The 12841-nt window shown below is 45.7% G+C and overlaps 1 protein-coding gene across 1 annotated transcript in view; it reads right to left on the bottom strand.

The window, feature by feature from the left end:
• Window positions 1–8006, bottom strand: part of LOC129708250 (inward rectifier potassium channel 16-like) — an 86915-nt gene extending 78909 nt beyond the window's left edge. Inside the window, exon 1 of the mRNA XM_055653894.1 lies at window positions 7843–8006. The gene's annotated coding sequence lies outside the window, so the exon portion shown is untranslated. The remainder of the gene's footprint in view (window positions 1–7842) is intronic.
• Window positions 8007–12841: the final 4835 nt, after the last annotated feature.

The raw sequence follows: 12841 nt of genomic DNA, 5'->3' as shown, positions 1-12841 counted from the left end.
CCTTGTAGGGTTGCCAACTGTCCCATATTAGCCGGGACAACCGTATTGTATATTAGACCGCCCTTGTCCCGTATTTGACTGCTACTACTCGGGTCGAGGGGACTGTCTGGTCGGAGCGCCGCGTCTGGCCCCGCCTCACCCGTCCCGACGTAGTGCAGCCCATGGAGTGCAGCAGCAGCGCCTCACCCGTGGCCCAGTCGGTCGGCAGCCCGGCCAGCTGTCCGACCTTCGGACCTTCACTTACCGCCAACACCACCACCACCCCTCCTTGTCATGGCCGATCATCGCTTCATGAGTTGGATGGGGCGCCGGGCTTTGCGCGTGACGTCGCGCCCGGGCCAAAACTCCTCAGCTGGCCCGCCGGCTGGGCTTTGTGTGCAGTCCAACACCCGGGCCAACTCATCATTCACCCAGCCACGGCCGAGTCGGTCAACGAATTGCTGCCGGGAATTTGTCCCTTATTTTGATCTTTTGTCCCATAATTGCGAGTGTGAAAGTTGGCAACCCAACTGACTTGGACGTTCACCTTGTCTAAAACATTCACCACACGGTATTGTCACAGGTGGTCTTAACATTCAAAACAATGTCATGGCATGAAGTTGTTCTACTTGTCCTGTATATGTTTACTAGGGATGACAAATTAAGCTGGGGCTGGTGTGTTTATATTTTAATAGTGTTACAAACCTTAATGCCTGCCAAAATGATTTTGCCGGGCATGAAATACTAATTATATACATGTAGTCTCCAAATCCATAATTACAGAATATAATTGTACAAAGAAAGAAGAAAACGCTGAGGATACACAGCAGGTCAGACAGCGTAATTGGAGAAAGGAATGGTGTTAATTGCTAGACAGACACAAAAGGCTTGAGGAGCTCAACGGGTCAGGCAGCATCTCCGGAGAAAAGGAATAGGTGACGTTCCGGGTCAAGGTATTCATTAGCTGGGCCACCGAATATAATTGCCGGGACCTTATGGCGTTATGAAACATTATAAAGTTTTAAAGGCACCTGATTAAATTTGATCTCTGTATGCCTCGTTGTCACCTTCTCCTAGCTAACAATGATCTATACATTTTCCTCTTTGATGTCTTGTTTTCACACCTTACACTTCCTTTTCTCTGTGTCTCCCTCTCCCCTGACTCTCAGTCTGAAGAAGGGTCTTGATCCAAAACGTCACCTATTCCTTCTCTCCAGAGATGCCGCCTGACCCGCTGAGTTACTCAAGCATTTTGTGTCTATCTTTTATAAAACATGAGTTAGGACAGTTTAGCTAATGTAGTTTAGTTTAGTTTAGTTTAGTTTAGTTTAGTTTAGTTTAGTTTAGTTTAGTTTAGTTTATTATTGTCACATGCATCGAGGTACAGTGAAAAGCTTTTGTTATTTTGTGCTATCCAGTCAAAGAAAAGACTATACATTGCTACAATTAATCCACCCATAGTGTAAGGATAATGGATAAAGGACAAATGGTACAACATTTAATGCAAGATAAATTCTGATAAAGTTCGATTAAAGAGAATTCAATGGTCTTCAATGAGGTGGATGGGAGGTCAGGACTGCACTCTGGATGACGAGAGGCCATTCAGGTGCCTGATCACAGCTGGGAAGAAACTTTCGCTGAATCTGGAGGTGTGCGTTTTCACACCTGAGGGGCGAGGTGAGAAGAGGAAGTGACCGGGGTGAGACTGGTCCTTGATTATGCCGGTGGCCCTGCTGTCAGCATCGGTGGAGGGAATGGGCATGTGGCGTCTCAGGTCTGGACCCTTCTTCAGACTCAATCTGATTGAAGAAGAGTTCAATCCAAAACTTTGTCAGCCAATTCCCTCCACAGATGCTGCCTGACCCGCTGAGTTCCTCCAGCACTTTGTGTTTTTAGAGTAGACACTTAGTACTTAGTCTGGATATGGTCAGCTTCTGTGCTTTAACACAAAAGCACAGTGGGACAGGCAGCATCTCGGGAGGGAAGGAATGGGTGATGTTTCGGGTCGTCACCCTTCTTCAGACTGAAGGGTCTGAAGGTGTCTGTGCAGTATGACTCCGTGATTAAAATGTGTAGCAGGTTTGTTCAGACTTTAGAGATGCAGCACGTAAACAGGCCCTTTGGCCCACCGGGTGCGTGCCGACGAAAGATCACACCGTACACGAGCACTATCCTACATAATAGGGGCAATTTACAAGTTTCCCAAAGCCAATGAACCTACAAACCTGGTGTGGGCGGAAACTGAACCACTCGGAGAAAACCCATGCGGTCACGGGGAGAACAAAAAACTCCGTACAAACATCACCCACAGTCAGAAGCAAACCTGGGTCTCTGATGCTGTAAGGCAGCGACTGCCCGACTGCCCGTGTTGTCTACCGCTGCGCCACCGTGCTGCCCTGGCCATTCAGTAAAACTATTTGCATTCAGTGAAAAAGTAACGCAAGATTCTCGTTTCCTCTCGCTTTAATTTCCATCGCTCAGTGACCTCTGTGTCCCCGACCTCTAACACAGCTCCAAGTAAAATTTTCCATTAACTCAAGGGCAGGCACCTCCCCATCTGACTGGGCACATTCCCCTTTCACACCATCTCCAGGAGAAAGCAAACCCACTAAAAGTAATAGATTCATTTACACAGATCTATAAAGAAATGCTCAAAGTCAGCGCAGTGGCCCACCAAGTTCACGCCAACCATCGATCACATTCTGCAGCAGGGTGGCGCAGCGGTAGAGTTGCTGCCTTACAGCACCAGAGACCCTGGATCGATCCTGACTACGGATGCTGTCTGTACGGAGATTGTACGTTCTCCCCGTGACCTGAGTGGGTTTTCTCCGGGTGCTACGGTTTACTCCCGCAGTCCAAAGATGTACGGGTTTGTAGGTTAATTGGCTTTGGTAAAGCTTGTAAATTGTCCCTAGCGTGTAGGATAGTGCTAGTGTACGGGGTCAGCATGGACTCGGTGGGTTGAAGGGCCTGTTTCCACGCTGTATCTCTGAACTAAAACTATACTAAAACTAAACTAGTCCTTCATTGTGTTATTATGCAGGTTTGCAGTGCAAATTTGACCTTCTGATCAGATGCAAAGAAGAAAGAAGTTAGTTTATAACTAGCCATTGGGTAATAAATGTAAAACGATGTTGATTTACTAGGGGTAACTTTCACAATTTATTCTGTGAGGGCAATTCATAAAGCTGCCAATGAACTAAGTATTTCATTACTTTTAATTCTAATTTAGTTAGTCAAGTGTGACAAACAACTGGTTTCCGTATAACAACTCAGTGGGCGGCACGATGGCGCAGCGCTAGAGCCGCTGCCTCACAGCAGCAGAGACTCCATTTTGATCCCGACTGCCCGTGCTGTCTGTGCGGAGTTTGTACGTTCTCCCCGTGATCGCGTGGGTTTCCTTAGGGTACTTCCTTTTCCTCTCACATCCCAAAGGCATGAATTGGTTCATTGGTTATTGACCCTATTGTGTAGGATTTGAAAGTGGTATAACATGGAACTAGTGTGCGGGTTTAGTTTAGTTTAGTTGATACCGCGCGGAAACAGGCCCTTCGGTCCAACGAGTCTGTACTGACCAACAATCCCCGTACAGTAGCACTATCCAACGCACTAGTGACAATTTACAATTTTTACCGCAACCAATTAACCAACAAATCTGTACGTCTTTGGAGTGTGGGAGGCAACCGGAGCGCCTGGGGAAAACCACGTGGTCACGGGGAGATCGTACAAACTCCATACAGGCAACTCCATACTCGGTGGGCTGAAGGGCATGATTCCACACTGTATCTCTAAAGTAAAAAAGAGAGACACAACGTGCTGGAGTAACTCAGCGGGACAGGCAGCATCTCTGGAGAGAAGGATGGGCGCCCTTTCGGATCGAAGCCCTGCTTCAGACTAAAAAGTGAAATAAAAAATGAACTCCACCGAATGCAAGTGACTGGATTTAGCAGGCGGTTAGTGCAAAATGAATGCTTCAGCAGTGGAGTCCAAATATATTAGAACGATATTCCTATATAAGACTTGCTGCTCAGTGCTTTGCATTTACTATTTATTTAATTTTCAACGTGTTTATGTAACAAAGCTCCGACTCATCGCTGTCTGGAGAGCTCAAATTGTCTTGTCAAGGCCAGGATAGAGTGAATGTGGAGAGGATGTTTACACTGGTGGGAGGGTCTAGGACCATAGATCACAGTCTCAGAATAGGACAGACCATTAGAATGGAGATGAGGAGGAATTTATTTCGTCAGAGGGTGGTGAATCTGTGGAATTCATTGCCACAAAGGCTGTGGAGGCCAAATCAATGGATATTTTGATCGATTCTTGATTAGTAGGTTATGGCATGGGTTTATGGGAAGAAGACAGGAGAATGGGGTTGGGAAGGAAAGATAGGTCAGCCATGATTAAATGGCGGAGTAGACGATGGGCCGAATGGCCTAATTCTGCTCCTGGACTTAGGAACGTCCTCAAATACATAGTATTTCAGGGGAGATGTTTTCAAATTTCTATCGTGCTTTATGCAAAAGAAGTGTTATCTGACCTTTATACCTATTGACTAAGATTTAATTTTTAATGTACGTTTGATGGTGCCTGCTCCTCCCACATACCACAATACTTAATCTATTCCAAAGAACAGAAGTTTATGGTACAAAAAAGATTGGCCAGCTGCCAAAGACGTACAGGTTTGTAGTTATTTGGCTTCGGCAAAGATTGTAAATGGTCATTATTGTCTGTCGGATAGTGTTAAGGGCCTGTTCCACTATACGAGTTTACCCAAGAGATCTCCAGAGTTTAAAAAAAAATCAAACTGGTGGTAAGTACGTAGAATGTACGTAGCGGGTACATCAGAGCTCGGGACGTCTCTTAGCGGCTCGTAATGCTAACGGCAGGTACTCGGGAAACGCGGTAAGCTAGTGAAGTTTTTTCAACATGTTGAAAAATGTCCACGAGAGCCCCGAGTACCTACGAGTGGCCATTACCGTAATTCTCCGAGTTCGAATCAGGGGAAACTCGGCAGAACTCTTGAATTACCTCGTACAGTGGGACAGGCCCTTTAGTGTATGGGGATCGCTGGTCGGTATAGACTCGGTGGGCCGAAGGGCCTGTTCCATGCTGTATCTCTGAAGTAATAAACTATAGGCAACCAGTGTATTTCTGCATAGCCTCAAACAGTTAAAGACAAGCTTGACAAAGCAGTAGAGTTGTTGCCTTTACAGCGCCAGAGACCCGGGTTTGATCCTGACTACGGGTGCTTGTCTGTACCGAGTTTGTACCTTCCCCCTGTGACCTGCGTGGGTTTTCTCTGGGATCTCCTGTTTCCTCCCACATTCCAAAGACGTACAGGTTTGTAGGTCAATTGGCTTGGTACAATTGTAAATTGTCGCTGCTGTGTGTGTGTAGGATAGTGTTAATGTGTGGGGATCGCTGGTCGGTGCGGACTCGGTGGGCCGAAGAGCATGTTTCCACGCGGTATCTCTAAACGAAACTAAACTAAACAAGCTACCTACAGTAAAGCTCCAAAGCCAAGATCTTAACCTGCAACAACTCCTCCCATCCGTCTCATTTGTGCTTCTAGCTACAAGACCACAATCCATGGTGCATGGACTCACATCTTCCAATGTCTAAACCTACGGCATATCCATGTACCTTGGCGTCAGGTCATCCTGAAGTTTGTTTCTTTGCATTGGCTGCCATGCCATCAGTTGTCAAGGATCTAATCTCTGGGATTTACCTCCTTAATCACACCACCTCTCTTTCCTTTTTTAGAAAAAAATCACCCATAAGTGCCCAGTTCGTTAATCAATTTCCCTCACAGTTTCATACTTCATAAGTTATAGGAGCAGAATTAGGCCATTCGGCCCATCAAGTCTACTCCGCCATTCAATCATGGCTGATCCATCTGTCCCTCCTAACCCCATTCTCCTGCCTCCTCCACATAACCCCTGACACCCGTTTTGTTGTGTTATTTGCCAACTGGCTCATCAAAAATAGTTTCCTTGACCACCTGGTTACCAATAAAATCGACCTATGGGCAGTTTTAAATCTATCATGTGGAGGAAGAAACTGCAGATGCCAGATCACACCAAAGATAGACACAAAATGCTGGAGTAACTCAGCAGGACAATCAGCATCTCTGGATAAAAGGAATGGGTGACGCTTCATGTGGAGACCCTCCTTCAGACTCAGGGGAGAGGGAGACACAGAGATATGGAATGGTAAGGTGTGATAATGAGAAATCTATCATTCACTGTTTTCTTATTTATAGATTTTTAAATGATTCCAGAATTTGATGAACGGATAAATTATCATTGCTTTGCTCGTGGCCTGAGATTGTCTCTTGGCAAAATATTTTTTTCAAAATTTAGATTCAAGATTCAAGATTCAAGAGAATTTATTGTCATGTGTCCCTGATAGGACAATAAAATTCTTGCTTTGCTTCAGCACAACAGAACATAGTAGACATTGACTACAAAACAGATCAGTGTGTCCATATACCATTATATACGTATATACACACATGAATAAATAAACTGATCAAGTGCAAATAGCAGATAATGGGCTATTAATGTTCAGAATTTTGTCTGAGCCAAGTTTAATAACCTGATGGCTGTGGGGAAGTAGCTATTCCTGAACCTAGTTGTTGCAGTCTTCAGGCTCCTGTGCCTTCTACCTGAAGGTAGCAGGGAAATGAGTGTGTGGCCAGGATGGTGTGGGTATTTGATGATACTGCCAGCCTTTTTGAGGCAGCGACTGCGATAGATCCCCTCGATGGAAGGGAGGTCAGAGCCGATGATGGACTGGGCAGTGTTTACTACTTTTTATAGTCTTTTCCTCTCCAGGGCGCTCAAGTTGCCAAACCAAGCCACGATGCAACCGGTCAGCATGGTCTCTACTGTGCACCTGTCGGAGTTAGAGAGAGTCCTCCTTGACAAACCGACTCTCCGTAATCTTCTCAGGAGTCGAGGCACTGATGTGCTTTCTTAATCTGCACACTGTCGACGGCTCGATTATAATCAGATTCAGATTCAGATTCAGATTCAATTTTAATTGTCATTGTCAGTGTACAGTACAGAGACAACGAAATGCATTGTATCATGCATTTAATCATGTATAGTCCTTCCGCTGACTGGATAGCACGCAGCACAGAGCTTTTCACTACACCTTCGTACATATGACACTAAACTAAACTAAACATAACTTGTACATTTCAATTTAGTTCTAAATATGTAATGAGAACCTTAAAGCTAATCAGTGGACAAGCAGAATAACCCACGATGTTTACATTTGTTCTATTTAGAAGCTTCTTTTTAATACCAGAGACCCCTTTTCCAGGTTATTTTTGGTTATAAATTTGAATACAATAACTACTCACTCGATGTAATCTGCATGACCCCAATCCATCGAGTCGACCCATATTTCAGGACCTTTACATTCTACAGGGAAACAATTTATCCATAAGCCTTTACTTCCGCTTGCTTGATTTGAGTCACGAATCAAACTTTTGCGAAAGTGTTTGAGAGTTTGGGCTTCACACAACCTATAATTACAGGGGATAACACAAAGACCCTCCTTCAAGCACGGTGAAATGGATCTGTCAATCCAAATGGAAAATCGCTTGTCCTGGATAACCCCCTCAATTATCCCCTTCGCTACCAGCAGTCTATATCACCTCGTCGCAGGTGGCTTATATAAAACTGGCACAGGGCTCGCATTTAGTGATACGTTTCAGGTGCAAGGTCACATTAGCCAGTGCTATTCATGTGAAGTCCGATTCTGAACGTTTTAACCGGCATTCATCGTCCCCCCCCACCCTGACTTTTAACAAAGCTTAACTTAAGAAAGGGTAAAAGTCCAAACCGTTCCTACCTTTCACGCAACTTCCCGTCTCACCTCCGGGTTTACCGTGAGGAGTTGGGGAAATGGCGCTGCCTGACCGGTGGATACTCTGGTGCACCAGGAGTGTCGCTGGCAGCCTCTCAGTGGTCTGTGAGCATCAGAGCTCCTTGTTTGCTCATTGCTAGTAACGAGTCTGGAGCAGCGCTTAGGTTAAACATTGACACCTCCCAGAGGAGGCTGTCTTTCAAATCCTGGCTTGAGGGTTCGGGTTGATAAATTAATCGGCCGCCTGCGTCGTACGAACGGATAATTCAAGGTTGTTGAACCCTCGGGGAGGAGGGGTGAAAGGGGGGTGGTTGGGGAGGCTGTGTAAGGATGCTGTGAGAGAGGGGGTGGAAACAAGGGAGGATCCAGGTAACAATCGACAGTGTTTAAAACAAGGTCTGCATGTTACCCCCTGTAACACCTGATCGGGGTAGAAATTCAGGCACTTACAATGTTTAATCCTTTTGTAGCCGCTCTACTTATCAAACCATAGAAGTTGCATAAATATTTGCTGATAATAATCTGATGAAGTCAACTAAAGATAAGCATCGAGCCAGGACACTTGTTTCTGAGAACAAAGATGTATTTAAATCTTTACCTGCTTACCCCTGGACTTGGCACAGGGAATGGCAATCCAATTCATGTTAAGATGAGTGGGACGATCAAGTGTATTATAAGAGTGGACTTGCAACTTGAGTCCCATCAAAAAGCCATTGTGTGTGTTCTGTTTGGAACTGTACAAGGCTGTTGAATTTATCACTGCTAACAGATTGCACATTTTCTGCAGTTAAAACCCTGGGAAAATCTGCTCCGTTTTATTTCCAAGTGAATGGAAAGTAATCTTGTTACACAGAACAGAACAACCACCAAGATGCCTGTGAAATGGTGGATGCCCTTGTCAGTAACGATGCAAATATGGTTGAGTAGACAAAATATTATTGAGTGATCAGCAACGAGCAAAGAGTTGAACCGAAGAGTAATATTCGTAAATATTAACAATGGCAATGTGCTTTTATGATAATAATGTTAGTTTGGTGCGGCACGGTAGCGCAGCGGTAGAGTTGCTGCCTTACAGCGCCAGAGACCCTGGTTCGATCCTGACCATGGGTGCTGCCTGTACGGAGTTTGTACGTTCTCCCTGTGACCATGTGGGAGTTCTCTGGATGCTCCACTTTCCTTCCACACCCCCTAGACATACACGTTTGCAAGTTAATTTGTCCCCAGTGTGTGAAGGATAGTGTTACTGTGTGGGGACGGCTGGTCGGCGCGGACTCGGTGGGCCAACAGAAAGTACCCGTAGTCAGGATCGAACCCCGGTCTCTGGCGATGTGATGCAACAACTCTAGCGCTGTGCCACTGTGCCACCATTTGTGTAACTATTATCTTTTTCAATACTTTTGTATTATTTACTTTGAGCCAAATACTAATAATTATTTTAAATATGGTTATTAGATACTTGCTAAATAAAGCTATTACCAGACTTAAGGCAATTAGATGGGCTGCGGTCACAAATCAGTCCTGATCTCATTTAATGATGTAACATCAGAATGGCCTGTGGCCTAAGACTGCTCCATCTTTAACAGAATAAAACAGAATTAAAAGCTTTTAATTCCAAAGGTAATGCTGGCTTAAACCTGAATGACATTAAGAGGATCTGATTACCATTTTAACAAAGGCTTGAGTGAAAAGGTTGCTGTCATGATCCACCTGCCTGGACTTGATCTCCTGGAGATTGTGTTCCTTTTAGGTACGAGCCTTCTCACCGGGACGGATGTGGAACGTGTTTCCAGCTTCAGGTTTCTGAGGGTCAACATCTCCGATGACCTCTCTCGGACCCACAATACCTCAACTCTGGTCAAGAAGGCTCACCAGCGTCTCTTCTTCCTGAGGAGACTAAGGAAGGTACATCTATCTCCTCAGATTCTGGTGAACTTCTACCGCTGCACCATCGAGAGCATCCTTACCAACTGTATCACAGTATGGTATGGCAACTGCTCTGTCTCCGACCGGAAAGCACTGCAGAGGGTGGTGAAAATTGCCCAACGCATCACCGGTTCCTCACTCCCCCCCATTGAGTCTGTCCAAAGCAAGCGTTGTCTGCAAAGGGTGCGCAGCATCGTCAAGGACTGCTCTCACCCCAACCACAGTCTGTTTACCCTCCTACCATCCAGGAGGCGCTACAGGTCTTTCCGTTGCCGGACCAGCAGGTCCAGGAACAGCTTCTTCCCTACGGCTGTTACATTACCTAACTCTGTACCTCTGTGATTGCCAGTCACCCACCCCGGACACTCCTTCCCCCGGAAAAAATTGCACTACGACGATTGTATGTACGTATATATATTTATTGCTCATATTCTATGTTCGCTCTTCTGGGGAGATGCTAACTGCATTTAGTTGTCGAATCGAAATCTGAATCTGAATCTGTATCTAGTGTTCGAAAGGACCAAGAATTATTGTGAGCAATTTTGGGCACCATACCTGAGGAAGGATGTACTAGCACTGGAGAGGGTCCAGAGGAGGTTTACAAAAATGATCCCAGGAATTAGTAGGTTAACCTACGTTGAGCATTTGGTGACACTGGGCCTTTACTCGCTGGAATTTAGAAGGATGAGGGGGTGGACCTCATTGAAGCGTACCGAATAGTGAAAGGATTTGATAGAATGGATGTGGAGAGGATGTTTCCACTTGTGGTAAAGTCTAGGACTAGTGGTCATAGCCTCAGAATTAAAGGACGTTCTTTTAGGAAGGAGATGAGGAGACATTTCTTTATCACAGGGTGGTGAATCTGTGGAATTCTTTGCCACAGAAGTCTGTGGGGGCCAATTCAGTGGATATTTTTAAAGCACAAATAGATGGATTTTGATTAATACAGGTGTCGGCGGTTATGGGAAGAAGGCTGGAGAATAGGGTTAGAAGGGAGAGATAGATCAGCAAATCATGGAGTAGACCTGATGGGCCGAATGGCTTAATTCGACTCCTTTCACATGACCTTATTACCTTAGGTTCCTCTGGGACTCCCGGGGAAAGGACGCTCATTAAAAAAAGTTTTTCACGCAGAGAGTTGTGAATCTGTGGAATTCTCTGCCACAGAAGGCAGTGGAGGCCAATTCATTGGATGTTTTCAAGAGGGAGTTAGATTTAGCTCTTAAGGCTAAAGGAATCGAGGAATATGGGGAAAAAGCAGGGACAGGGGTACTGATTTTAGATGATCAGCCATGATCATTTTGAATGGCGGTGCTGGTTCGAAGGGCCGAATGGCCTACTCCTGCAACTATTTTTCTAGGCTTCCTACGGGCAAGCGGACATCTTATCAGGACAAGTGGGCAACTCCCGAAAGCTAGGCTTCCCTCTCTCTTCCCACATCACTTGCCTGCATCAATTGGCCCGATGCAAAGTATTCTCCTTATCATTGGCTGAAAACCTCAATCTCACCAGATATCATCAATGGACTTTCCACCAACTTCTGATTGTTTCGATTATATTGATGAGGACCAGACATGAGCAATCAGCTATATCTTGATTGTTCTGGTGGTTCACCCATGAGTTTCTGAGTTCCTTCCCTTCCCTTTACTTCCCATCCCATTCCTCCCTTCCCATCTTTTCCCTTCCCCCTCCCATCCCTATAATCCTTTCCCAGCCCGCCCTTCCCTTCCTGTCCCTTCCCTTCCCTTCCCTTCCCTTCCCATCTGATCAATTTCTTTCCAATCCCAACCCATTGAGAAGCCCCATCATCCTAATACCTGGAAAGTAATATTTCAATGGATGATGCTGATTGATTGGGAGGAAGAATTATTTGGAACATATTACATCCACGCTCTGCGCAGCCTGGTTTGATTGTGTTTCAAGTGTCGTAGAATAAATGTGCTATTTGTAAAGTGAAGTAAAATGCCCCACACTGGGTGAACAGATGGAACTAATCCAAAGATCAAGTAGGTCCATGAATGAGTAGAAAGATAGACGAGTCAGCTGAAATGACTTCCATGAAAACTTATTAACCTGTACGAAGTATTAACTCTTTCAGGCTCTATGTTGTCAGTTGTTAATTTCCAGCACTGTGCCTTCTTGACAAAAGAAATTTGAAGGAGTGTCCCGACTCGGAACATCAGCTGTCCCAGTTCTCCAAGGATGCTGCCTGACACGTTGATCTTTTCCAGCACTTCGTGTCGCTCCACCAGGGGTAACACGTAATCCCATGCTACCTGCTCCATGGTCGGAGAGTCAGCGACTGAACCGTCTTCCCCACCTGGTTTGCCGGGTGAGGAGGGGGCTGTGGACCCCCAGCAGGACCAAAAACAAGACCTGTCAAAGGGCGGATGAGCTCCTAGCGAGCCAAGGGCCATCCACACTTCAGTAGAAGTTGCGATCACTGTCGTACATAGCGCTGTAATGCACCGTGCCCGTTGATGTTTTCAACCATGATGATGATGAGCGTGAATTTGTGTCCTTCTTTTTAAACCAGCATCTGCAGTTCTTTGCTTAGAGATTTATAGATTTAGAGATATATAGCACGGAAACAGGTCATTGGGCCTGCCGATTCCACGCCGCCTTGCTATCACCCCGTATACCAGCATTATACTACGTTCAAGGGACAATTTACAATTTCACCAAAGGCCATTAACCTACAAACCGACATGTCTTTGGAGTGTGGGTGGAAACCGGAGCACCCGGAGAAAACCCACGTGGATCACAGGGAGAACGTACAAACTCGGTACAGGTAGCACCCGTAGTCAGGTTTGAACCCAGGTCTATGGTGCTGTAAGCTACCGCTGCGCCCCCGTGCCAACCTCGCTGTGCCATCGTGCAGCCCTGTTTGTAACAGATGATTCTAAAGATAATTACTTGCCTGGTTTGAGGCAGCAATGGAAATCTAACGTCACGGGGAGAAGGCCGGAGAATGGGGTTGAGAGGGAGAAATAGATCAATCATGATTGAATGGCTGAGTAGACTCGATGGGCAGAATGGCCTAATTCAGTTGCTATGTCCT

The sequence above is a fragment of the Leucoraja erinacea genome, chromosome 23 (genome assembly GCF_028641065.1).
Source record: "Leucoraja erinacea ecotype New England chromosome 23, Leri_hhj_1, whole genome shotgun sequence".
Taxonomy (NCBI): domain Eukaryota; kingdom Metazoa; phylum Chordata; class Chondrichthyes; order Rajiformes; family Rajidae; genus Leucoraja; species Leucoraja erinaceus.
The sequence above is the reverse complement of the archived record's forward strand: the minus strand, read 5'-3'. Positions and strand labels throughout refer to the sequence as shown.